Below are 26,166 nucleotides of genomic sequence, written 5' to 3' on the forward strand. Positions count from 1 at the left end.
AGGGGTGTGGGTGTCCTCACGTTATTCAAATATTTATAGTTATATTAATTTCCTTATTGTGTACTCTCAGTAAGTACATTAGTCTGTAAAGAGTTACTGAAAATATATCTCTGTGTTACCTCAGTGTACATTTGGATTCAGCAAAATAATGCAAGGCAACATATTTTTCAGTGCATTGTGATAGCTATAATCAATACTAGACACATTACGGAATGTGAGTGAAACAAGTTCATGGTACCCATAGAAATTATCTACTGACTGATTCAATGTGAAATTTGCTGATTCAGGGAGTTTTAAGTTGGCTTGGTTAATATCAGAATGTAAGAATAGGGACCAGATGTCGGCCTACAGATTAGCCTGAAATTTCGGAACTGGAGCTGAGTGTCTGGAGGACCTTCCTAGGGACAAGCACAGCTCATGAAAGCATCAGGGCCATGAGGGTTGAGCCCATGCAGAAAAACAATCCCCTGACCCAGTCAATGGACCGTGTCAAAACAGCTGTACACTTCCTGTACCAAAACATCTTGTCCCATGTAAGCTAAGCACTTCTGACTTCATGCCTACATGTATATCAGTAGCTGAACAACTCTGTGAAGACCTCACTAGTCTTACAAAATCTATGCAGAAGCTTCTGCACTTACCAGACCTACCAGATCAAAGCTGGGTCAAGAAAATTTCTCAAGCTTCAGACACACTATGGACAGCAACATTGACATATCATTGGAGAAAAAAATAGTGCTAATATTTTATGTTATATGTGTATAAAATACATTTTATATATTTGCATATGTAATATCATATGACATAAGTTGCATATAATATATATATCATAGATATAGATAGTTTATATATTATGATATAAACAACAAAAAAAGTATCAGTAATTTGCTTCTGAACCAGCAATTAACACTTTCTCCATTTCTATGTTGCAATAGTAAATGTAAATGAATAATACTCTAAGACACGTAATATCATTCAAGTTTAAGCAATGTGAAGGTGTTATTATGCTGAGAGCATGGAGCAATATACCTCAGGAAAACAATTTTCTATGAAACTTAATTTTGTCTGTGAAGGCTAGTATAACAAATCACATAAAGTACATTGCTTCCTAGTAAGTCTAATAATACTGTGGAAGGTTATAAAGAATAGATTTAACCAGAAGAAATTTCTATGGTGAAGGTGAAATCCTAAGAAACCAAGTTTTGTTTCCTCTTGCTGCAGGCACAACCACAGTGAAAAATCTTAGTCAAGAACGGTTCATCATTTTTTACAGGTTTCCTTTGTAATATTGCCAAAGTCAGCTTCAAAGATTTCATAGAAATTATGGTAGGAAGAGACTTTCAGATCATTCAGTCGAACTTCCTGGTACACCAATAGCCAGGGAGCAGTAACTAAATTCTTCATAACCACCTAAAGAATTTGGATGCAGCAAGTGCTTCAGAAGTCCAGAAGACTAGAAATATTCAATATTAGAACAATTTAAATATTATAACAACTGCAGACAGATGCCTTTAGGCCAGAGTTATCATTAATAAAGGAGAGGAATGGTCTGCTATGGTTCGATAAAGAATTAAGGACAAAAATAAATCTACCATTACTTATTATTATGGTCTCATGGAAATTTGGCCCCATCATATGAAGTTATTTTTTTTTCTTTTCGTCACAGATTTACTTCTACTTAAGTAGAATTGTTACAATTATTTTGACTTCTCCATGGCATTCAATTTAGAGTCATGTTACATCAGGATTTAAAAGCACAGATTAAAAAAGGATTGTGGATATAGCTGAAGTGTGGCTGATAAGGAAATGTCAGACAATACTGCCAGTGAGATTTCATTTGGGCCAATGCTATTTGGTGTCTATATTAAAAGTTTGAACACTGTCATAGGTGGTAAAACCTGCACAGAGTTTCAATACCTATGAGGCAAAAATACTGAGAAAGAGAAATTTCTGTTGCAGAGTGATATAGATCTTTTGATTAAATGGTCATGATCTGAAAAGCTGTGTTTTAGTAACTCTAAATAGCAGGTATTAAATGGGAGGATGAGGAATATGGTCCCTTCTTAGGGGACAAGACATTTTATCTTGGAAAGCAACAACTCCGCGAAAGGTTCTGGAGTTATGGTGAACAATTGCCTCAACAGGCAGCCTAAGGGCAAACTGTGGCAAAAAAGCTAATGTGATCCTTGAGCATGTAAAAGAAAACTATCAAGGAGAAATACAAAAGGCTTCTTCAACACGTGGAAGGGCTTCTAGGGAGATGTTAATCTCTAATTCCACTGCAAGGTGAGAGAAAGTTTTGCAGTCCCAGTGTTCCTCCTGACTCTGGGTGCATATTCCTGTTGGTGGGATGGAGGATGCTGCAGCTCATTTCAGAGCATCTTCCCTCAAAAAGGCAACCCCGAGTCCAGGCTGTATTGTGGGATTGCCCTTGGGGCTGGTACAACACACCTACCTGCACCACTCTGGGACCCTGGGTGTACCCACAGACCTACCCATGTGACCCATGCAGACTGAGAAAGGTTTCCCACCTAAGATAATATTTTTAATTCATGCCACAACATCATAAACACCAACTGCAAGAGCAGCTATAATTTACAAATGTAGAATGAATTTTTCTGGTCTTTTTTTGCTGACAGAAAATTATAATTAGTTTCCTTAACAGAAACATGTGACTGACCTTATGTTTATTCTCAGCACAAGAACTAGTTATAAGTTCAGTACATTTCTTTTTTTCTTTTTTCTTTTTTTTTTCCACTTTTATTTATTTATTTATTTTAATGGGAATGAGAACTACAATACCTGTTAGGAATTAAAAGTAATATCATAACAAATCAGCATCTGTGGGAAAAGAAGACTTATAAATCATTAGAGACATGTGCAATCCAGGCCTCTTTGCTCTCAAGGCTTCATTGGAACAACATGTAGAAAGAAAGAGCCAATATTTTAAAAACATCAGGAAAAAATTCTGTACATCATTTGATTTCTTTCTGTAACAGCATCTTTACTTCCATGTGACCAGATTATTAATCAAAAAATCTGGCAATGTATAGCTTTAAAAACTGGCTTTTCAAGAATTCATCGCTTTGTCATGCACACAAAGAGATGTTCATTTTACGTGTTGGAAAAATGCCCTCTGTTGCAGCAAACAACAGTTATAAAAACCCTGGAAAGCCAGAACTCCATATCTAGTGCTAATGATGTTTAGCATCTAACAGAAAGCCTAAGAAGGAACTTTAACATGTACTATTAATACCATGCATTTTAGGTAGATATTGAGCACCCAGCTCCAGTGTGATGAATGTACACATAAACCTCAAAATTAGTCTTAAAAGCATATAAACCACTTCAGTTGTTAAGATTTTCTGAAACCCACGTGTGTGGGTAATATCACTAAAAGCAGGTATGTTGGATAAAAATGAATGATGTCCCTTTTCCAGTATAAACCCAGGAGTTCATCTTCCAGTGTTGTTTATAAATAGAAGAGAGTCAATTTGCTTAGGATCTGCAGGACGTTTTGGTACTCCATTTAGATAATGACAACATTTTTAACACAGCTATCACTCATTAGGTCAAGAGGTTGTGATTAATCAAGAACTGTTTTGGTTTAGTCTGATAGACATCTAGTCTCTTTAGTTTACAGTTGAATGAAGATGGCTTCAACAGTTTACAGAATGAGCTGCAATGATACATTAGAACAAAATTGAGATGGAAGAGAGACGTGTGATCTATTTTAACCATTCCATTTGCATTACAATGTGCTGTGTGTGAATTAGTCTAGGCATTACTAGAGTAAATTAAAATCCACTGGGAATGTGTGAATGCATTACACAACAGGAATGCACTGCCAGGTTATGGCTAGAAGTCTGCTGAATGTTACCAGGCAATATTGTTGGTGTTTGGACTAAAAGAAGAAAGGTTTTTTTTTTTTGTTTGTTTTAATAACTGACTGGCTGGTTAATGGCTGACTAGAAGATGAGAGAACTCTAGGCAGAATGGGTTATAACAAAAGTCTCATGAGAAGGTCTGTTTCCATGAAACTTGGAGACCAATGCCCAGACCAAGGCGGTATAGGTCTGCTCACACAAATTACAGAATGAGCATTCACACTTTGGGTGACTAACGAAAATGAAATAAACTCTTAAGCAATTTTGCTTTTGCAAATGTCTTACAGTACTGAAAAATCTGAAGATTGTTTTCTAAGATTATCTATCAGCATTTTCCCATCACCAAGTGCTGATGCTTTTTACTGTGCAATCACAGGGGTCCTTCCTCTAGAGAAACCTCTCAGACAGCCAAAGGAATATATCCCAGGGAGGCAGTGGACACTCGGTAGGAAATGAGAATGTATACTCAGCGACTCACTTTATCCGTGAGTACATATCTTGCACCCACACCCCACAATCATGTTTGCAATCAACAGTCAGCACTTCTTTCGAATAACTCCTTCAGAAATCTTGTTGCCACAGCTCACATTGCATGGAGGTTTTTTATTATCCATCCTTGCATAATCAAGTACATTAACCTATATTAAGTGCAAATGTAGTGTAAAGGTCTTAAAAATATTATATAGTACTATATAGTTTTCAGCTTCTATTCACAATATTATTGCATTGCTGTATTTCTTTCTAATAAAGTGGGTGAAGTTTCTGAAGTAATTTTTCTTCTGTAATGCATCCACTTTGGTGGCCCAGTGAGGTACTGCCATCTTCCTGTTTCTTTTCTCCTGACCACATATGTAGGCAGACACATATGCATGCATGCTTATGCACTTTCTTTCAAATGATGTTGATAGGTCTAAAGCAAAGTAGCACCAGGTGAACAAACAGAAATCCATTCAAAAGTTTCTATAAAAACAAATCCCATTAATTTCACTCTTCCTCTTTCTCTCCAGATCATCTAATAATTCTGTGCTAAGTACTGCACATGTGCTTTCCTTAATACTACAAGCCAACAAAAAATATGAATGATTACAAAATACACACTCTGGAATCTTCGGCACCTCTGATATAGTTATTGATTGGATACATCTGAAAAAATACAGTAATGATATGTTGTTGTAACTAGCATTACAAATTTCACTGGTTTAAATTAGAGAACATGCATTAGAAGGTCCAGAAGCTGGATATATACAGCTTTATGGTTATGTGATGATTTAATGACTACTTTCATGCTTGCCAAAATTAGCATTGATGAAGAAAATCCAGTTGGCTCTGGTGATCTATCACTACCCATAGCCCCCTCCAGAATGAAACACCTACCCAAAGCAGGGAATTCCTCTTTGCAACATTCCCCCTCTCACTCTCACTCACACTGTCACAGGGGACACACTTGTCCTGCTTTTGGCATGACTCAACTTCTTGTTGAGTCGACCTTTGCCCTTTTAAATGAAAGGGTTTCATGCCCTGGAAACCGGCTCTTTCAGTGACTTCCACTGAACTAGAACATTATTCTCCTACAGTAACACTGAAGAAATGCAGCAAAATAGCTGCTTTAATTATTGGAAAAATAATATACTTTGAGAAAAGGAAATGCTGGACAGACCTAGAGCTCCTAAGCAGGGTACATCAAAGGGTGCATTATACATAGCTGGAGGATTAATGTCCATTTATCTAATGATCTAATTAATGTTTTTATAATTTAGCATGCTATTAGAGAGATTTTAGAGAGAACAATGCCTTCAGATAAAGCCACAAATTCTAATCACTAGGAAGCTGCCTCTCCTGATCCTATTAATAAAAAGCATATCCTAAGTAATCTCTGAAAAGTCAGTGCTTTCAGAATACACCAGGAAGGCAGGAGATTATTTTCCTCCTTATTTTCAAAAGAAACCTCTGGAGACAAAAAAAAAAAAAACAGCACAGTCTATCAAGAGCTGCAATGTTTCCTGAATGAATGCACAAAGAAAAAAAACACCACCACCACCAACAACAAAAAAATAATAAGTGAAATGCTTTAAACAACTCAAGTGAAGGATTTGCACAGGAAAGAGGAACTTCAGTACAAAAAGTGAATCAAAGAAAAACAAGCTGCTAAGACAAAACAGCTTAGGCAATGAAATTCTTCCTGACTTGTTTTTTTTCTAACACTGATAAAATCTGACAATTGATGTTGTGACAAAACCTCTGACAATCTCACCATCTCCCAGCTAATATTGTCACCAATATTTTGGAAAATAAGTCATTTCCACACATATATTAAAAGGATGTGACAGTGGAATACTGAGGAACAAATACAGGCTTGAAAGAAACAACAGATAGATAAAACAGATATAAGCCCTTACATTCCCAAATTTGCAGTGGAGTCAGGCTCTCTCCTCATAAAGTTTCACCTGCCAAGCAGGTATGGGATGCTGTAGATCACATGAAACAGCAGTCGCCTCACTGGGTCTCCACCAGACCATGACAACCTCCCCTTTGCTTATGGCTAGTAGGAAGGAGGGCTACAAATTCCTCTTTGTCATATAATGTCTCACAGTATGGAAAAGGATCTGTAGTACTGGGAAAACATCTGGGGACAGATTTTTAAAAATGTACAAGCATCTTATTCCCCAGTGAGCTAATGACAACGCACCTTCAAACTCTGACCCTAGGCCCTACTGCACAACATATCTGGCTTTTGCTACTGATATCATCTGACCATGTACTTCTCACTAATAAAAGTGTCATGATTTTTGAGCTGATGTCAAGGCTTTCAAGGCCCAAACTAACTTATTTCAGGTAATACACTATGAATAAAAATGCAGGCTCCTTTTCTTAAAGTAGCTTGGTGTCAAGGTTTGGTCCTTTGGTGATGAGGAGGCACTGACCTTCAGGCATTGCCTGAAGCCATGCTGCTCTCTAGAGCTTTCCAGGGGCCGGGAGAAAGGCTGGAGGCAAAGGGTGTTTGTGGAGACTGAAGGTGGAGGTAGTGGTGTCGCCACACTCCCATGGTGGCCTTTGTGGCTTGTCTTTCAAGGACAACAGGGTATCTATTGCAGGAGGAGTGACATGGTATCTGCATATCAAAATACAAACATATATCTCAAGGGAGTGTATAAAAAACCCTGACATGGCCTTGAAAGTCTTGAGAACAGCTCTAAAGCAATGAGATTTTTATTTTAAAATTCATGTTCTTTTTCCTTAAGATGCTGTTTGTACCTAGGAAGATACAAGAAAGAAGAAAAATTCCTCTAGCTTACAAGCACAGGACTGAAGTAAAACAACTGCAGCATCCCTAAAACCTTTTAAATGAGGCTCTGAAAGCCCTTTGCAGGTATTAGGGAATTAACCTTCATATCAACAACAGTATGGTGGGTATCTTATTCCCACTTATTGTGGAGGGTGTAATTAAATTAAAAAGATGCTCTCTTTAATTAATGCTATGTTTCTGCCTGGCATTAGAGAGAAGTTTCCCCACTTGTTTGATGGATGATGATACATCACATTCAGCCCATCACATGGCTTCCGCAGTCATAGTCTCCTGCCTTCCTGGCAACCAAAGAAGTAATAAACGCACACTCACAAGCTCTTGTGACCACTCTATGAGGTGTGACCTTTATCCCTCTGCAGCAGCTCATTAAAGTCAAAAGGGCACAGGCAGGGCAGTCCAGAGAGAATAATTTGCGGAAGATGGCATTGAGGGTACCATGAGAATTATCAGGAGACTCGGCAGTTAGGATAGCAGCTAAAAAAGCTGTGATTGCAAACCTGCATACATGGGGAACCAAGCCAAAAAGGTCACATAATCTGCAGGTCTAGGTCTTAGGTGCCTGAAAAAAACAAAAAGAACTACTAGCAACACCATTTCTCACAACAGCACTCATTTATGTCTTTGCATCCATCTGGGAAGTAATGAGCTTGTCTTTGCATAGCCCTTGGGAAGTGCTAGGGACCTGTAACTTCTCTCCCCCATTCCTTTCTGCTTCTCCATTGTATTTTAGCAGCTCAAGCTCAGGGCAAAATGTTATCTGGAGAGTTTCTGGACTTCATTTTCCAGAACAGGCATTGCACAGCCAAGTTAGGATTCTGCCTGCATAACAGAAAAATAAACTGGGTTAAGGTTTCTTCAGTTCAGCAGTAATGGAGTGGGATTTCATTTAATTTAGTTAAATACTGTCGCTTGACAGAAAGAAATATGATCTCTAAGGCGGAGATTAAAACCAGTGGATCTAGTGCAAATTATTTGGGGTTTTTAATTAGTCTTCTGGTGAATTATCCAAATTAAATTTGTCAGACAATCATAGAATATACCACTTGTGTAGAAACTGGTAATAGCTGGCCATTCATCTCTCTGTCTACTAGCTGTTATATTCTCCAGATAAAAATCATCCACCAATGGAAAAAAGCAGCATTCAAAACTTTGAATTTAGTGTACATCACCTAATTAACTTTTTCTTGAGCTTGGAGAAAGATTGAGTAAGTGGAGAAACATCTGTAATTCACAGAGCTCATGCCAAATTATGCTCTTGGTCACACCCAGGGTTGTACATAAATGTATTTAGCTGGAGGGAGGACCTGGCAAAAAACATTATTTGGGAAGGGAAAGGAAGGTAAGAGGAGAGAGAAGAGAAGGGAAAGGAAGGCAAGGCGAGGCAAGGACAAACAAAGAAAAGATGTTTCTAACTCTATTTTTTTCAGTCTGTGCTAGCATAATTGGCCATCTATGGATAAAATATTATTTCACAATCTTAATAACTTGGCTGCACATAAAAAATCTTTTCATGCTTCAGCTTGGCTTTGAACCATTAAGCTTTTTTTCTTATTAACAGCAATAAAATGAAAATCAACCCACCATAATTCCTCTCATCAGACCTCAGTGACCTAAAATATGTAGCCTGCTTTGGAATTCTGGTAACCTCATTGGCTTCTCATGGATATTATTTGTGCTTCCAAATAGGCAAACATGATCTACACATCTATATGGAAAATTTTTGATAGACATTATTAGAATTTTATATTGTTCATCTCTAAACTTACATTTCAGATCTCTGCATTGATATTGAAGAAAAAACTTTTGACCTTATAAACTGTCAATTGCAATTTCGTACATGGTCTTGTGTTAGCAACAACAACTCCCAGTCGAATTTCAAGGATATATTCTTTCTTTCTTTCTTTCTTTTCCTTCCTTCCTTCCTTCCTTCCTTCCTTCCTTCCTTCCTTCCTTCCTTCCTTCCTTCCTTCCTTCCCTCCTTCCTTCCTTCCCTTCCTTCCTTCCTTCCTTCCTTCCTTCCTTCCTTCCTTTCTTTCTTTCTTTCTTTCTTTCTTTCTTTCTTTCTTTCTTTCTTCCTTTCTTCCTTTCTTCCTTTCTTCCTTTCTTCCTTTCTTCCTTCCTTTCTTCCTTTCTTCCTTTCTTCCTTTCTTCCTTTCTATCTTCCTTTCTATCTTCCTTTCTTCCTTTCTTCCTTTCTTCCTTTCTTCCTTTCTTCCTTTTTTTCTTCCTTTCTTTCTTCCTTTCTACCTTCCTTTCTTCCTTTCTTCCTTTCTTTCTTCCTTTCTTTCTTCCTTTCTTTCTTCCTTTCTTTCTTCCTTTTCTTTCTGCATAATACCCAAATATCTGCTACTGGTAGAGATACATACATCAGAAAGTAAGAAGCAAGACTAGATTAAAAGTATTGACCGGCTTTTTTCTCTTTTTGGTTCTTTGACAGAACAGTTTTGAAAAACAAACATTTTAAAACTTACTGTAGCACAAAAGATTGAGAACTGCTTTTTTTTCCCCATGCAGGATACTAAGGACTGTGCCTTGACCCTTGAGGCAGCTCCCTACTGTTGCACCAAGCCTTAGAGCTTCCTTTGCACTCAGGAGGGTTCTGTGTGTCTCTTTAGGAGAGCAAATGAGTAACTGGAGGGACATAGGGTAAGGGAGATGGGAATGTGGGTTGTGTCATGCATGTTATCCTGATGCATCTGTCTTCTACTGAGAGTCATTAAATTAGACCAGAGAGTCTCAAAACGTTTATCAACAGGTACAAACTGATGAGCCATTTTAGACGTAGTTTTCCCAAGAGGTACAGGTTTCAATGTTCACTCAATTTAAATGCTTTTTCTACTATTTTTGGATGAAACAAATGTTATTGGAGGGTGGAAGGGAGCAGTCTTGAATTTTTATTTCTGCTAGTAGGATTGGTCCCCTTGCTCTTGATGTTTCATCAGATCATCAATGTGAAATGCAACTCAGCCTTGGCGTGGGTACCAGGAGCGGGGATGCCTTGTTGGTGCTCAGGTTCATCCTCATGCCCCCACTCTGAAATGCAGCTGAACAAGGGGTGTGTGGGGTGGCCTGTGCCCTTGGCCCAAAGGGAAGGTCCTGAGGCAGAAGGTCTGACCTCCTCTGGCAGAGCTGCATATGTCTTATGTCTTGCTGGTGACTGCTTGGATCAGGTGGGTACCTTCTGCAAGGAGAGTGGCCACGCCTCTTCCCACCAGTCTGCAAAAATCACCAAGCTGAGGATTGTGCCTTTGCTTTCTAGGGGTCAGATTCTGCAGGTCCTGCCAGACCTTCCCATAGCATGGGGGTCTGCAGGCTCCCAGTCAGAGCAGGAAGCTGGCTAAGGACACAGAGACAACATCTGTTGATTTTCTGATTTTCAGGCAGTGAGGCACCTTGTGGCTCACATCAGGGCAGTTCTGCGCACAAGGAGAAGGTAAACTGCAGCCTCCTGCAAACATTTCAGATCAAATGCAGAGGTACTTGGTGCCACCACTCTTAGGAAAGTGCTCAGTGCAGTGGGCGTTTTTATTACATTTCTGCCCATAGACATTCTACGTCACCCAGCTCTCTCCTCCTTCCTCAGCTCTCCCTGGTTTTCCATTTCTTCCCAGTGAGCTGAGACACTGGTCTTGGTGTGGTCAGGGTCACATCAGGAAGGAGGATGACCTTCATGTTCCCAGATATGCCTCTATGTGTACAGCACAACTGCACTGGCTGGTCATGCTGTCGTATCATATTGCAAATTCATGTCTAATTTGACCCCGAGGTCTCTGTCAGCATTGCTGCTTTCTAGGATTCTCCCTCCCTTTGAATGTCTGTGTTTCAAATTACGTTTCCCTGGGTGTACTGGGTTACATTTTCCCATGAATGTCACTGTTATTCTCCAGCTCCATATTTTTAATCACCCTACTTCCACTTTTATTACCTCTGTCTTTGGTGTTGCAGCTCCTTCAAATGAATGTGAATAAGGGTTCTGAAAATAGGACTGTCAGTGACTTTCCTCTTTGTTACTAAAATTGCCCAGCACCCTTTCTCTTCCTCTGTGCTTTATTGAAAACATTCAACAAAAAAACAGGAAATATCCTGTATGTGACACACACTGCCAGTTCGTCCATTTCCCAGTCACCATTAGTATCTTTTTAGTGTCCCTTAGTTTTTAGTCACTTTAAAAAAAAATCAATAAAGCCAATTTGATAGTGTTTGAAGAAAAAGTTCTCCAAAGATAATTCGTCGATACCTCAGTGGATTTTATATACTGAAAATTGCATTAATTTCTTAGGCTACTGATTTGGGGATATTTAATAAAGGAAATCTCTCATGTGATGAGTCATCTGGTTTCCGCACATTCCCAGCTCATCCCCTGGGGCCTGAAGCCTGATGCAGCAATCAGTTACAGAAGCAACAACCACCTTAACCTGGACAGAACTGGGCACAGGTTTTAGGGAAGTAAAAGTCTAGCTTGCTGTTAGCTTTGATGGCCATTGCCTTGACTGCAACTAATTTGTCATTGGGCTTTCTCCTACAGTTTTCTTTACAATTCTGATTTCATTTAATACTTTTATTTTAGTAATAGTCCATCAACCAAGTCAATAAAACCACACTCTGTTTACTCTAAACAGAAAATCCCCCAATATTTTTTCCCTGACTAATTAGAAGAGGACCTCAATCTTCCTTTCCCCAAACTTTTAAATGCTCAAAATGTTAGTTACTGAAACTCAAGGTCATGGTATATCGATTTCCCAGTCATTCCTAATAAAGAAATTCTGAACACAAAAAAAGTTTGTATTTTTAAAACAGAACCATTAAGGTGGATTTACAGAACAAACCAAAAAGTTGGGAAAACCTAAGATATGTTTAACACACCATACAAATAAGCACTAGATGGAAAATTATATCAACGCTATGCAAGTAGTGCTAACGAGAGGGATAAGACCTGAACTACGTTTTCTCTGTGCTGGGATAACTACAGCAGCCTACATCAGCCATTCCATCATCCACAACAATTAGCTTGGTTTGGATTTGCTGTTTATGAACAGACCACAAACAAAACCCTTGCACCCTGGACAAGCTTCTTCTGAATTTTGCAGAGCTTTTGAGAGAAGCAAAGTTACACAGAAAACAGAATCAGATAATGCATTGATTTCACTGCTTCAAGATGCTTTCAGATCTTATCCCAACTTTTCCCAGTGCCTTCAATTTGATCTAGGTGAACTGCTCCTTTGTATAATTTTCAGTGAAATATTTCCATCAATATTTCAGCCTGACAGAAAGTAAACAAAAGTGGATTAGTATTGAAAAACAAACATAAATATTAATTTCTCAGCAGCAGCTTGTGTGCACCAAACTCCCATCATTAAAATCGTTTAAAAAGTCTTTCTCTTGTTATGTGAGTCCCAAAAAGCTCTGCTGACCCCTTGCCCATGGCACTGCTCAGCCTGGTCCTATCATAAGGACCTTTTAAACCCCAGGGCTGGCTTCAGGACACTGCTGTGCTCTTGCTGCCCTGCCCATTTTGCAACAGCCAGCAGCTAGAAACCATGTCAGGCTTTCCTCGGTGTTGAACGTAACGAGGATGACCAGCAGTATAATCAGAGTACCGGCAGCCTTATTTATTAACGTATGATCATCTGCTGGCAACACCAGATATAGTAGTGTAGAAACATAACAGCATCAGAGGCCACTGTTTTTTTGGTCATTTGAGTTTCTCAAGAATAAAATGCTTCCCCCCCCCCCCCCAAAAACAATAAAACAAACAAAATAATAATAATAGTAATAACAGTCCCACAGCCCCATTCTGAGAAGTCAGATTTTATTCTCATTTGCTCTAAACCCAAGAAAGTCAGTGAAGTGGCACCAGCAGGATCGTGCCTAGAATCACAGCTGTAATGCTGTGTTTTAAAGTAGCTCCCAAAGTTGAAACAACACAGTGGTCACATCCTGTCCCTCCCAGTTTCAGCAGTGCTGGGACTCCACCCAGCATATTTTGCTTTCTTTGAAGGAAGAATTTATATTCACTCATTTGAAGAAAAGTACACTGACTTGTTGAAATTGTTGCCTGTACAGAATGTGGAAATATCTAGAAGATACCATTTGCTGTATTAATACTCACTGGTGTTTTTTGAAATAAAATTATGGATATATTTTTTTCTCCATGTTTATTTCTCATCTCTGCAACAACCTAAATGAGCTTTAAACATAATCCTTGTGCAGAACAGGGTTAAAATATAAAATATCACAAATCCAAATCCCTACGCCAAGGGACCCAGGGAGAGAAACTGCTAAATGCTTCTTGTCAGTCTAGAAACTACGTGACTTCTAAACCCACTCATTTCAGAGATTTATTTTGCTAGAAAGGATTTTAATCTTCACATTTCAGTTCCACAGAGGAGGCAAAATCTTCCAAGTGCGGAGTCTACAGCAGTGGTGAATCAACTATTGTAATACGCTGCCTCTTAAAATACTTCAGGGTAGTCAGGCATTAGGAAGGCTCCTATTTTGTGTGAACTGATCAAATACAGATGTTGCCAAAGAGTTGACCTTATTGACCGTGACTTAACTAGAGATTGAATGGCAGACAGACGGTCAGTAGTAGGGTGAAACCATGTTTTGGCGGTAGGGTGTAAATGTATATACAGTTTACAGGATGTGAATGACACCGAGCAAACATCTGTTCTATTGATAAATACTTGTTTTACTTCCAAAAATTTTTATCCCAGGGAAACCCGGTAAGAATAAATACTGCCCAATATTGTCAGGCGTTATGTGTGCACTTCATGCTCTTGGAAAACTTGAAATAGAAAAATATTAAAAATGGTACTAACTTTTCTCTTTTCCTGCAATATCAGATTTCATATAAAACTCATCAGCTGAGCTGAGTATTAGTCTTGATCAATGGCAGGAAACTAGGGGATCAAATGTTAATAAATCAGAAACAGATACCTCCACTTGAGCAGAAATATATCACTAACCTGAAAAATAGGGCAAATTATTTGACAACTTTTACATGTATATGCCTGGAAAAAAAATCAAGACACATAAACAAACAAAGAAAAAAAAACTTTTCATTAGGTTCCTTCAAAGCTGAAAAAAAAAGGACAAATATGGTAGGAAAAAAAAAAAAACACGACACAAATTAATGATGTAATGAACATAGAACATGCAATCAAATGGTCCTAGGAACACCTTTGTTTTCTCTTGGATTGACATAATGAAACAAGATTAAACGAAAAGGCTTTAGCTAACACAACACCAATATATTTCTATGGCAAATTAGCTTTGTCATACTGATACTTGGTCTTTCAGTGAGGGTAATGAAATAACAGAGTAGGCCTGTTTTAATGTGCCATTGCCTTTACTCAAGCAATAAAAAGCAGCATCACAATTCCAACACAACAGCTACAGTCTGAAGCTCGCAGAAACATGATGTGTGAAAGCACATAAAGGCACAATGGCCAGCTTTAACTTTTCTATTTTTACTTTATGGTACCTAGTTATTTTAGTTCAAAGCTCCTTACATTCATGTCAGATAAGCACCCTTGCAGTGTGGTCTTCTCTTTAAATTGAAACTATTTGCTCTTGTGCATAGCCTGCTAAATTTAATTAGAAAATCCTGGTAGACCAGCAGGACAAAATTTCCCTTCCTTCCTATTTTCTCATTCCACAATCTATCACCTAGAGTAATTAGGACCAGCGAGGGATCATCTTCACTGGATTAACCTTAACTAAATTGTATGCATTCAACATGTGCTCTTTTGATTAACCTGAGCCTGGACTGCTGCCTGTGGTACACCCACCTTGTAATTCTACACACTTAATTAATTTCAGATGAACAGCTAGAGGGATAAGTTAAATTCTCCAATTAATAAACCAATATTAGTTAATGTATTTTAGCTTAACTTTTCATATTCTTCCTGTACAGATATAGGAAAAACAGAAAATAAGGAGGTGGAAGTGAGCAAGCTTTGCCAATAAGCTTGCAATGACTTTTCAGGGCCTGATCCTGTGGCAGTCTGGCAGATAATTTCCCCCCTGACAAGGAGAGGAATTTTGGCCACAGAATCAGTCCCTACATTTAAAGTATTAAATGCAATAGGCAGGAACAGAACTTTTTTTTTCTTTCAAAATGATAAATAAGCATTATTTAAAACCTCCTCACCTTAACTCAGTTTTCCATATGGTTTCACTCATGCGTGGGTTTTCCTTGTTATTAAAAAAAAATATTATAATGTCACTGGCTATGGGCCCAATCCTCCAGGCCTTAGTCCCACAAGCATATTTTTCTCTTCTCTATTGTCATGGGGAGCTGCCTAACAGCCTTGTCTTGCATACATTTGCCCAGATAAGTAACTCTGCTTTTGAATATAGCCCTAGTGAATTCAATAGTATTTATCAGAGGAGGAGAATTACTCATGTAGAAAAATATTTGCAAAATTAGGCCCTAAATGTTGTATTAGAAATGCAAAGAAACATGCAATGAAAGACAGGAGGACAATACTATTCTTTAGTTCTTTTTGACTGGAATTAACTCAGATGCTAACTGTAAAGCAGGGCACTTACTCTCCTCTGAGTAAATTGCAATGAACACTGAGTTTCTTGCTTCTAAAATACAGCTCTGCTGAATTTTCTTTCTAACATCAGTAAATTTGTGATTTCAGTAAAACCGATAGGATTAAAGTTAAATGTGCATTTAACCATTGTGCTGAAATGGGGACTGGCTGTTCAGCATCTTGCAGGATTGACTACCTAGTGAAAGCAAAATCAACCCCACAGAAAAACAAATATTTTCATGCAGATATGTTTTTAAAATTAACTCTGTTCTTGTAAAATCATTCACTGTTTTTCCTCTACAGAAAGCAATACTCTAACAAATGCAGCCAGAAAGAAATGTTACGTACATAATTCTATTTATGGCATCTTTAAGTTAGCTATCAACACTTTTGTTTGTGCACAGTTTATATTAACTTCCAGTACTTGACTTTCCACTAGGAAGAATAGCAACAAACAGCTTCAGGCAATGAGATGGCCTAGTAAGAATTTTCTTCCTAATTAACATTTGACTGCTGCATCAGATCATCAAACAGTATTTTTTTTATACATAGACATTTATTGTAAATAAGCTGCTGATTTGATTTATAGCCTTTCTAAAATCATAGGGAAATTTATTGGGTAAGTGCATAAGATAAAATTTTCAAAACATCAAAATAATTTACATGACTTTGTCCCTCTGACAAAGGTACTTTGGCAACTTAATCAGTTTGGTAATCTCCCAAGTCACGTGGATATCTTTGACAATTTTATCTCCTACAAGTAATTCTTTACAAAAAATCAGACAAAACAGTTTGCATAGTAAAATCCCTTATGAGAAGGGAGGAAGTAATGATATATAGTCTTCAAGTAAAATTGTCAGCATTTTGGGTCATTTTAAAACCACAGAACATGAATGCATGCAATTCTTGCCAAAATTCCACTCTATTTCCTTCTATTGTATTCATTTCAAGCAAAGAATATAATAAGCTTACATTTTTAAGGGTCTGTTTACAAATGATTGGAAAGATGCAAAGAATACTTATGATATAGAACAAACAACAGAGAAAACAGAAAATAAAGACTTATTTAATACCGACTTACCCTGCAGCCAGTCAGTATGCAACATCTTATGGCCGAATACATTGTTTTTATTAGTGTCAAGTACTTGATTTAAAGTAAGACCTAGTCACCTTACCGAGAGATATTTTTCCTGGGGTATATGCACATATCTATTTATCTATTGAGTGTGAGTATGTATATACACACACCTAGCAGTAGGCCTGGTTAGTGTCGGCTTGACTGGGAGAGGATGTTAGTAATTACTATTTCTCTAAACACTACTTTAGCATAGTTTAGCGTATCAGCTGGCTTCTGCTGCCAGAAGGACCTGTGCTGCCTACTGGAAGTGGCTGCAAAGCCAATAGCCATGGTAAAGACTGTTCCCATTCCTGTTCCCATTCCCGTTCCCATTCTTGTTGAATTCAGTGGTGTTTTGCTGATAATTCAATAGCAAGGGTTTTTGCTCAGCTCTTTTGGGGAAAATATCTCTGGGCACTCTGGGCATAGGCAGTGGTCCTCAGGGCTGCTGTGTACCAGTGGGGAGAAGCCAGGGCAGCAGAATTGTGCCTGCACTGTTAGCACATATCTGGCCAGCTCTGTTGGACATGGAGGAGAGCTTTGGCTGATGCTGAAAACGGCAGCACTGGTGATTTGGCGGGAGGTGGAACTGTCTACCAACCTACGCAATGGTGCTTTCAAAACGGACTTTCTCTGTTTCCCCCATTGCTTTCTTCCAAATGCATTTTCAGGGGATCACCCCGAGGAAAACAAACACAAGCTGAGAGCTGTTAATCCAGGAATCGATGTTTCAGCCTTTTATACAATTGTTTTTCCCTTTTGCAGGCAGCATTTATACTGTTTTACAAATGGACTGAGTGAGGCTCTTGTGCATTGACAAGAAGACAAAAAGCAGCCTGCATGTGTTAGTGGTAGAATGAGTCCATATTAAGAATAGCTTCTGGTCTTACATTTTATGAGCCCAGTAAATCAAGAGCATGAAAGAAAAATATGACATTGCTGTGTCATGCAGTGTCTGCAACAGAGAAATTTTCATGTGCAAGATTAACTGAGAAAAAAAAAAAGTGAAACATATCTTCTCCTTTTTCTCTTCTCCTTCTCACCACATTTCTTGTTTTCTGGTTAGGTCACTTTTTGGTCTCTTTTTAATCTCTGAGGTGTTCCCCGAAAGAAACATTTTTTTTTGTGTGTGTGTCTATAGTACCTTTCCCACGGAAAGAAAAAGCTTTCATGGTGATATACTTCACAACATACACCCTTCACACCTTCTCTATATATGGTGCTTTTCTAAAACAGTTCTTGAACTTTTTGTTACATGCTTGAGAGCTTTTCACAGTGTATCACCAACTGGAAATTTATACACATTTAGTTTTTACCTTGAAGTATTCTTACATCAAATCATTAATCTCTATTGTTCAGTTTTGACTAGAGTATTATTAAACAGTCTATTAACTAAAAAGAAATGTAGAGAATGCATAAAAGGCATGGTATTATTCTGATGACAGCTTCCTGGTGGTCCATCATATATAAAACTAGCTATTAGGAATATGTTTCAAACTGGCACCATAACACATATTTCATAGTTGTTAAATTTAATTGTATAAATAGTTACTGACTGCATTTGGACTGTTTTAAAAAAGTGAATGTGTAATAAATCACCTCATGAAAAAACTTCATGGAACATCCTCAGCTACCATGCTAAGAGACAACCTCCAGTTTTTGTCAATAGTATCTACAGCAATTAGCTCTGATATTGAGCAAAATTAGAACCTGATCCTTCAAGCGTTTATACACATGAGCAGTCCCACTGGGACCAATCAATATCTTCTGTAGTCATGGAAATACTCGCATGCATATGGTCAATCATAAGTATGTGTTTTTGAGGAAATGGGGATATTTTTCTAACAGCAAGTCATTTTTAGGGTTCAATCCTGCTTTCCCTAAATTCTGGCAAAACAACCCATGCTTGTAAGAGTAGGCTTTTGGGCAAATGCAAAATAAGTTCTGATGGCAGTAAACATATTTTTCCTTTTAGTGCAGTGACTGCTCTTAATATTAAACCCTATACTTGACATGAATAACCACCCAGCAGGGTGATACAGAATACAGGATAACTCAGGCATTAAGTGATTTTTCTGCAGTCTACATGGTGCTTTCAATATTGACACGCACTCTGCATACTTCCAGTTGTTTTCTTAAAAGCAAATGTAATGTCTTGGTTCAGTACAGAGTATTCTTGCATTGAATGAGGGCTAGTAAATGCAGTGCCTTTTACATCAGACCATTTCTAAGCTGTAGTGTAATTGGTACTATTTATTGAATGACTTCCACCAAAGGCAGAGGAAAGATAAAGCTGCTGCTTTCAATTATGCAATCATGAATGTAAGAAAGCAAAGCTGTAGAACTGGGATGGAAATCATTACATCTGATATGCCATGTCAAACAACAATAGTATTTGTGCTAATCGCATTTTAGAACACTGCTATCATAGCTGATTTTGCTATAAAATAGAAAACAATAAACAATAAATTCTGCTGACCCATCCCAAACTGTGCTGTTTAATCACCTCGGTTTGAAATCAGTGTTGGCTCAGACAGTAATCTAATAGGCTAATTCCAACAGCTTCTCTACCATTACTATTTGAGAAATCAATATTGAAGCTAAATCAGGGTCTGACCAAGAACTCTGCAGTAATGACAACCTGATATCCACCCAGCCATCAAACATTGTGTCTTGCTTAAATTAACCTGTTGCATTCGCAGATATATAGGTCAAAGCTACAGCTTTTGGACTTCTAAGAGCTCAGCGCTGGGGACTCCCAGCAAGTAGCTGCTTCAGCTCTTGGTGATCTGCTAGGGGCTGAGACCTTTGGCTCTGGGTTTTGCTGGGGACAGCACTCTGAAAATCTGTCTGAGACGTATGAGAACCTCTGAGATCATGTCCTCCTGAGCATCCCCTGAACAGTATTGGGTTCTATTTCTAGGGCACCCCAGTGCTGGTTATCCATCACTTGATATGTTCCCTTCCCAATTCACCTGGGAGACTTCCCTCCCTGGCACTGCTCTCCCCCAGAGGATATCCCCATCCCTGCTTGCCCACCCCAGAGGGCACCACTCTTCCTGCCTACCCCGTACGGCTCAGACTGTGCTGTTGCCAGCTCAGGCAGTAAATGTACAAATACCATTAATAGTCAGTGTGATGCAGGCTCCAAATCCTTTGCAAATGTCACCCATAATCTCCGGATAAGGGCAGCATAGAAAGCAGTCTGACTACAAAGCCAGCAAGGAGCAAACTAGTGTGTAAATATCAGTAAAAAAACATGCTGTATGGTTGCTCATGAAAATTGGCAGCTAGTGAATTAATCAAAGCAAATCCATTGAGCAAGAGGTAGGAATCAGATGATCTTTAGAAATGATTAGAACCAGAAGAGGTTTAGCTCTGAAGATCATAACTTCTACTTCATAACTGAAGAATGGCTTGTGAGACAACCTAAGCCTATTTGTCTGTTTTCCTAATTAGATCCCCCAATCTTATAAAAGATTCTATCTCTGACAGAAAACATTGTATATAAAATTAAAAAATGCATTTTGTTCCTGCACAGATAATCTCCAAAGTGATTAAATCTTTGTGAAGTTAATAACACCATTCATACAAGATTAAGTTTCTAAGACCTTAATTATTCAAGATACCAAAATATCATGCACTTTGTTAGCTCTTATAGCAAACATACAACTGCAGTATCTCAGCATAATGACTTTATTTGGCATTCTTATTTTCCAGAAGATTTTTTTTTTTTCATGGCCATTTCCTATAAACAGATATATTATAAGTAACATACTTACACTTCAGGAATGTCTTCATTTTTATCCTGGCATTCACATCTGTCCTTGTTTAATGCTCTGCTGGTGGTCTGGCTCCATGGTATGCCCACTGCAATGTTCATCTTAAACAATATTTACATTGATTAGGGTTCCCAGTGCACTAGAGACACTTATTAGAAAATGAATACAATATCCTGGGATAACAGTGAACATATCTAAGTGGTTTCTTTCTGAACCTCTATTAATATATTAAGCGTATAAACAATTGACTGCCAAAATGATAATCTGACAGAGAAAAACACTGTGCAAATATATAACATAAAAACTTCTGTGTGTAAAGTATGCAGCTGATAAACATGCAAGGAAAGGGCACACTGACACATTTTTTTTCTGATTGTAGTAGTATCTGCCACAATTCTGAACACTTTCTTTTATGCATATGCACAATAAGACCCTGTTCTGCCACTGAAACTTTGTAAGCTTAATAAATAAAATGTAACATTGGAGTAGGAAAGCATATTCATACAGACAAAACTACATCAGGATTAAATGTTTTGCCTTCATCACCTAATATGCTGGTGGTAAAACCAAATTTGAACCCTTACTCTTCAATGGTGAGGAGTCATTAACATCACTCACCTAAATAAAATAAATAGCGCTGATTACAAATTAGTCATGTGAACAAAATTATGTCTGTGCTATTGCTTTCCTCAATGTGGGCACCGTACACTAGCTCTGAGTACTTTATATCTGACGTAAATAGCCATAGAGGGGAGTCTACACTGTGATAACCATTTTCTCTTTGTGTCTGGTTACTAAAAGTGATCAGCTAGTGGCTAATCACTTCTTAAACTGCTATACCTGCCTGGGCTGTGACCCCATTGTCTTCTGTGCATTGGCAACACGTGCTTCTCAATTTATTCAGCTACCTTAAGTCAATTAACATGAGTCCAAGTTCTAATTGTGAAGGTGGTTTGAAATATTTGCTGAAATTAGACATCAAAACCCATGCTTGATTACTCCATTGTTGTTAACTTGTCATGAATAAGTATGAGGGTTACAGAGTGTCCTGACTCCAGTAGTTTGTTAACACAAGTGAAGAAAATATCCTTTCCTAGAGAAGATGCACCAGCGATGGTCTGCTGCTTTGGGCAGGGAAAACATAAACACACTATAGAGAACGTCTGTGAAGATGTATGTCCACCCTTAGCTCTGACATCTCCTTAATATTCAAGATATAATACCCTTGCTTTTTCTTCTAAAGACATTAAGGTTTGGACTTAATTCTATTAAACAGTTTGAAGGACGAGAAGAGCCTGAAGCATGTTGTCTCTGTGGGATGGCTGAGTCCAAACTGGGTACTGCATTTTGTTCTGGATGGGAAAATGTCTGTAGAAGTCTAATGGTCTTTTCTGATTGCAAGGGCCTCAGCTACTAAATTTGGTAATATTCCAGCTAAGTGGTGCTATGTAGGGTTATGAAAGCAGGCTAAGACAAGGCATAGGGTAGCTTGGGCAAATTGCTTGAAGAGTTTCACTATGGGACACCAGGCCTTCAGTTTGGGATGGCATTCACCACTAGACAATAGAGAGCACAGAAGCAGTAAGGGGAATAGCACAGATAGGAAGGATGTTTAAGCCTGAACAACTGCTTTTTTTGCTCTCCTGAAATAGAGCATTTTCATATCTACCAACAAAAATGTCTTAAAAGTCCAAAGTTTTGATTATTAGTAGTAAGTCTATATTTACCAGAAAGGTAGGGTGCTCTCTGTAAATGTTAAGAAACATTTGTTGTGAGACATATTTGGATGTTCAGGAATACTCAGAACACAAGAAGAGCAGCAAGCTGTGAGGAATCAGGAAGAAGGGAAGGCAAATAAGAGCGTATTATAAAGCTTGGCATTTATCAGTGAGTTTTCTCTCGTAGCATCAGCTTCTGTCTCCAGCTGCAGTCTCCAACCAGCAAGACAGCTGGAGGACAGCATGACAAGGACCACCTGTGTCTTGCTGATATTCCACGTAGCAAAGGGACTTCGTGTCCATGCTTAACTGGGCAGCCCAAAGAGCAGACACCTCCTTGGTATGAATTCACAGCCATGCATTGTGCAGGGTCTAAGAGGAAAGGCCGAAACCATGAAGTCTGACCCCTCACTCCAATCCTCTCTCAAGTTACACACGTGTCCCCGGTGCTCCTTGCCATAGATGCCAAAGAGCTCCGATAGCTTTAAAATGGACGTAGAGGAAGGAGCTAAGCCATTAGTGCAGCTTAGGAATCATTTGGGAGAAATGCTGGCTGGCCTTATCTAGAAGTGGTGATAAGTGGTGGCAATCTTTTATCACCTTTCTCCAGCTTGGAATAGTAGTTTATGTCTTTTTATGAAAATTTACTGGTGGAGATATTCCATAGGATCTTACTCCCTTTAAAAGAGAGATTTTCTTTCCATCTTTCTCCCTGGTTTAAAAATGACTTGGGGTGCTCAGAAAAGGTATTGTGGTTAATGTTAGCTGAGATTCATGACAACAGAAAACACAGAATCTTAATTCCTTTATCAGTGCTTACAAATTTGGGCATTTTATACATGCAGTCTTTGTGTATATATGCATATACCTGTTCAAGCCCACACACAAACATATCAATATATAATTCTCTTAGCAAAAGCCTTATGCTGATTTATTAGCTGAGGAGTAACAGACATTTCTTAAAACATTATTAATACTGATGGAAAGGAAGGCACTTCTTTTTCAGAAAAAAATATTAATAAATAATAATAATAATAATAATAATAAACTGAAAAAATACCTGAAGAAAAAAAAGCCCCCCTTTGGAATTAAATGGCTTTCAAGTATTTTGTAAAACAGAACACTCTCAATTTCTGAATCATGTATTTATCACCTGAATATTCCCAAAAACCTGGGGATGGGAAAGAGCAGTCATTAAATGCTGTGAACCAAAAGAAAGTTTACATGTACAAAATGTCACTTTACTGCAGTGTATGAGTAAGAAAACATCTGTCTAAATAAGTGATTGATTCTGACATATGTGAAGTAGGTATAAGCAAATAAAAAGTGATCCCTCTAAATCTTGTTTTGCAACATTGGTTAAATGTGTAAAATAATGCAAGATATATATTTAAGATGGAACCCAAAATAAAATATGGTTATGTTCAATCCATCTGTGAAATATGAGATCTACTGCCACTTTTTTTTTGTATCCTAGAAGTTCCCCAGGACGGTTTTATGAACTCTTACCAGTTTATTTTTTAATATTAGAAGATGGAAAAAGGCCTCCTTCTGTTTCACTGTTCTCTACCAGTGAATCATGGGTCCCTTGTTACTCTGTGAGGAAAGTTATTTTAGTAATTCTGGAAATAAACCTACTGCTGAGTCAGCATCACAGCTGAAAATGACAAGTTTCATATTAAGAAACACATTAGAAATAATAACTAATGGTGTATCTCTTAGCCTCCCCCGTTAAAATTAGCTGGTGTGTCAGGAGCTGATTTAGCAAGTGCCATACATACTGGACATGAGAAATACATCTTGTGCATTGTCGGCATGAAAAATCAGGTTCGTTTAATAAGAAAGAGGATAAAAGAAATAGAGCTAAAATGCAGAGTTCTAATGGAAGCAGCGCTAAATATTTTACTCACAAAGGCACTCTGCTACGAAATGTTGAAATGTGACCCTAAAGCAGACCAATATGAAAAGACTGTTGTTTTCAGTCTTCACTGTTAGGTGATTTTCAAATAAGCAGTTTTAATAGCATTTCTAAATCAGTGTATTCTTACAGATAAACCAGTGGGATTTGGTTACTCTGTTTATCTGGAATTCTAGCTTTTATGGAGAAAATAATTGGAGACAAAACATTTGCCAGCAATCAATCTTTTCTTTCTGATTTGTTAAACATGTCCATATGTAGTTATTGCTTGTATTCAGAAGATTGGTAGCAGTTTTAGAGTAGAAATATGTTACTATTGCAAATTCAGGTAGTCCTCTGGCAGTTGTACGGGGAAGCCTTTGCAATTTTTTTTTTTTTTTTTGTAAAGGGAGCTCAGTAAATTACTGCTACTTATACTTTAATATTGAACAACATTTTATGGCATATTTTTTAGTCTGTCAGGGAAATGCAGTCAATTTTTCAAACAGTACCCACTACCTTGCCGCAGACAAAAAAGCTGCCCTGCCCTTTCCCTCTCTATCCTGGGACCTGATTCTCTTAGGCAGGCTGTCCATAACTCACCTCCACAGCCACAACAGCATCTCCCCTTTGTTTGCTTTGAAATATGAAACAATTTTTGCCAGTGCTTTGTCCTCAGAAGACCCAAAGTCGTTTGAAATAAATGGGATTCCTAAGATTGATTTCAGTTAAATTTGAGCGTGGGTCTGCTCAGAAAGAAAAAAGCAGTCTCTGACAGGCAGAATTTCTTAAAATATTGCAGTTCTCTGTCAATAACTTAGGAAAATGCTCCATGCTTGCATGAAGTCTCTCCTGACTGTGCAGAAGCTAATCCCTGAAGTTTTTCACTGTATTTTTTGTCTGTTTTCTACATTTAAACACCTCCCTGAAAACTGGACTCAAGGCTTACTGAAGCCTTCTACAAATCCATAAATATTTCCCGCTAGTAATAACACAGTACTAAATAGGGTAATAATTCTACATTGAAAAGTGTCATTCTGACATTACGCACATTTTAAAATACGAATTTTTTGCAGAGAAGAAGAAACCATTAGTATTAATATGATGTTCTTGTTAAATAATTTTACACAGGAATATCAAGAAGCACAGTTTTATAAACCTTAATATTAATATTCCCTAGGACTTGTTACTAGCAAGTGTTGCTAAAAAAGATAATGAAGAAACTTACTGTAAAACTCTGAGTTCTTTTTCTTTTCTTCCCCTCTCTCACTGTAGCATAAATACACAGTGAAAAGTCAGAATCGTACAGAAGAAAAATATTCCAAGACACTGTAAAAGTGCCTTTCCCTTCCCCACAGCCCAAGGGAACACTGACTATTTCAATAATCAGTGCAAACTTTTTGGTTATGATTTCTGTTTCCTTTCCCTGTCTCTCCCTCCCTCTCAATTTTTTTTCCACCATCATATGGGTATTACTGTTTTCTCAATAAAGGAAGTAGAAGAGCTGCATGACAGCATTTATTTTAAGAAAACACAAAGCATGTATTAAAATGAGAGGTAATTTAAAAAGAAAATATTGAGCAGGAATTATAATCTTAAGAGAGTGGTAGAACGATGACAAATAATACAGGAGAACAAATTCTAAATACTGCATTTTTGCTCAGCATGAAATCAGCACCTATAGAGAACAAATTCCATGCATTTTACCTTCATCCCAGCTTCACTGGGGATCAGTGTTCAGACACGAATAACCATGGATTATCATCAGTATAATGGAATCCTGCAATTTACCAAAAGGAGCAGAAAAAATGGACTTTCGCTAGAACTTTCATACTTTTCAGTCAGCCTTCACTAATCAGACATATGGACTATGTTAGCACTTCAGGTTACTGGCCCAAAGTCAATCCTGAAAATT

The 26,166-nt window shown here is 38.0% G+C and overlaps 1 long non-coding RNA gene across 1 annotated transcript in view; it reads right to left on the reverse strand.

The window, feature by feature from the left end:
- The window catches only part of LOC136790360 (uncharacterized), a 53,627-nt gene extending 27,945 nt beyond the window's left edge, over positions 1-25,682 (reverse strand). The window contains exons 1-2 of the long non-coding RNA XR_010830167.1: positions 25,480-25,682; positions 20,637-20,737 (exon numbers count right to left, since the gene is read on the reverse strand). This is a non-coding gene — a long non-coding RNA (uncharacterized lncRNA). The remainder of the gene's footprint in view (positions 1-20,636; positions 20,738-25,479) is intronic.
- Between the last annotated feature and the right edge of the window lie 484 nt (positions 25,683-26,166).

Source organism: Anser cygnoides, chromosome 3 (assembly GCF_040182565.1).
Source record: "Anser cygnoides isolate HZ-2024a breed goose chromosome 3, Taihu_goose_T2T_genome, whole genome shotgun sequence".
NCBI lineage: Eukaryota > Metazoa > Chordata > Aves > Anseriformes > Anatidae > Anser > Anser cygnoides.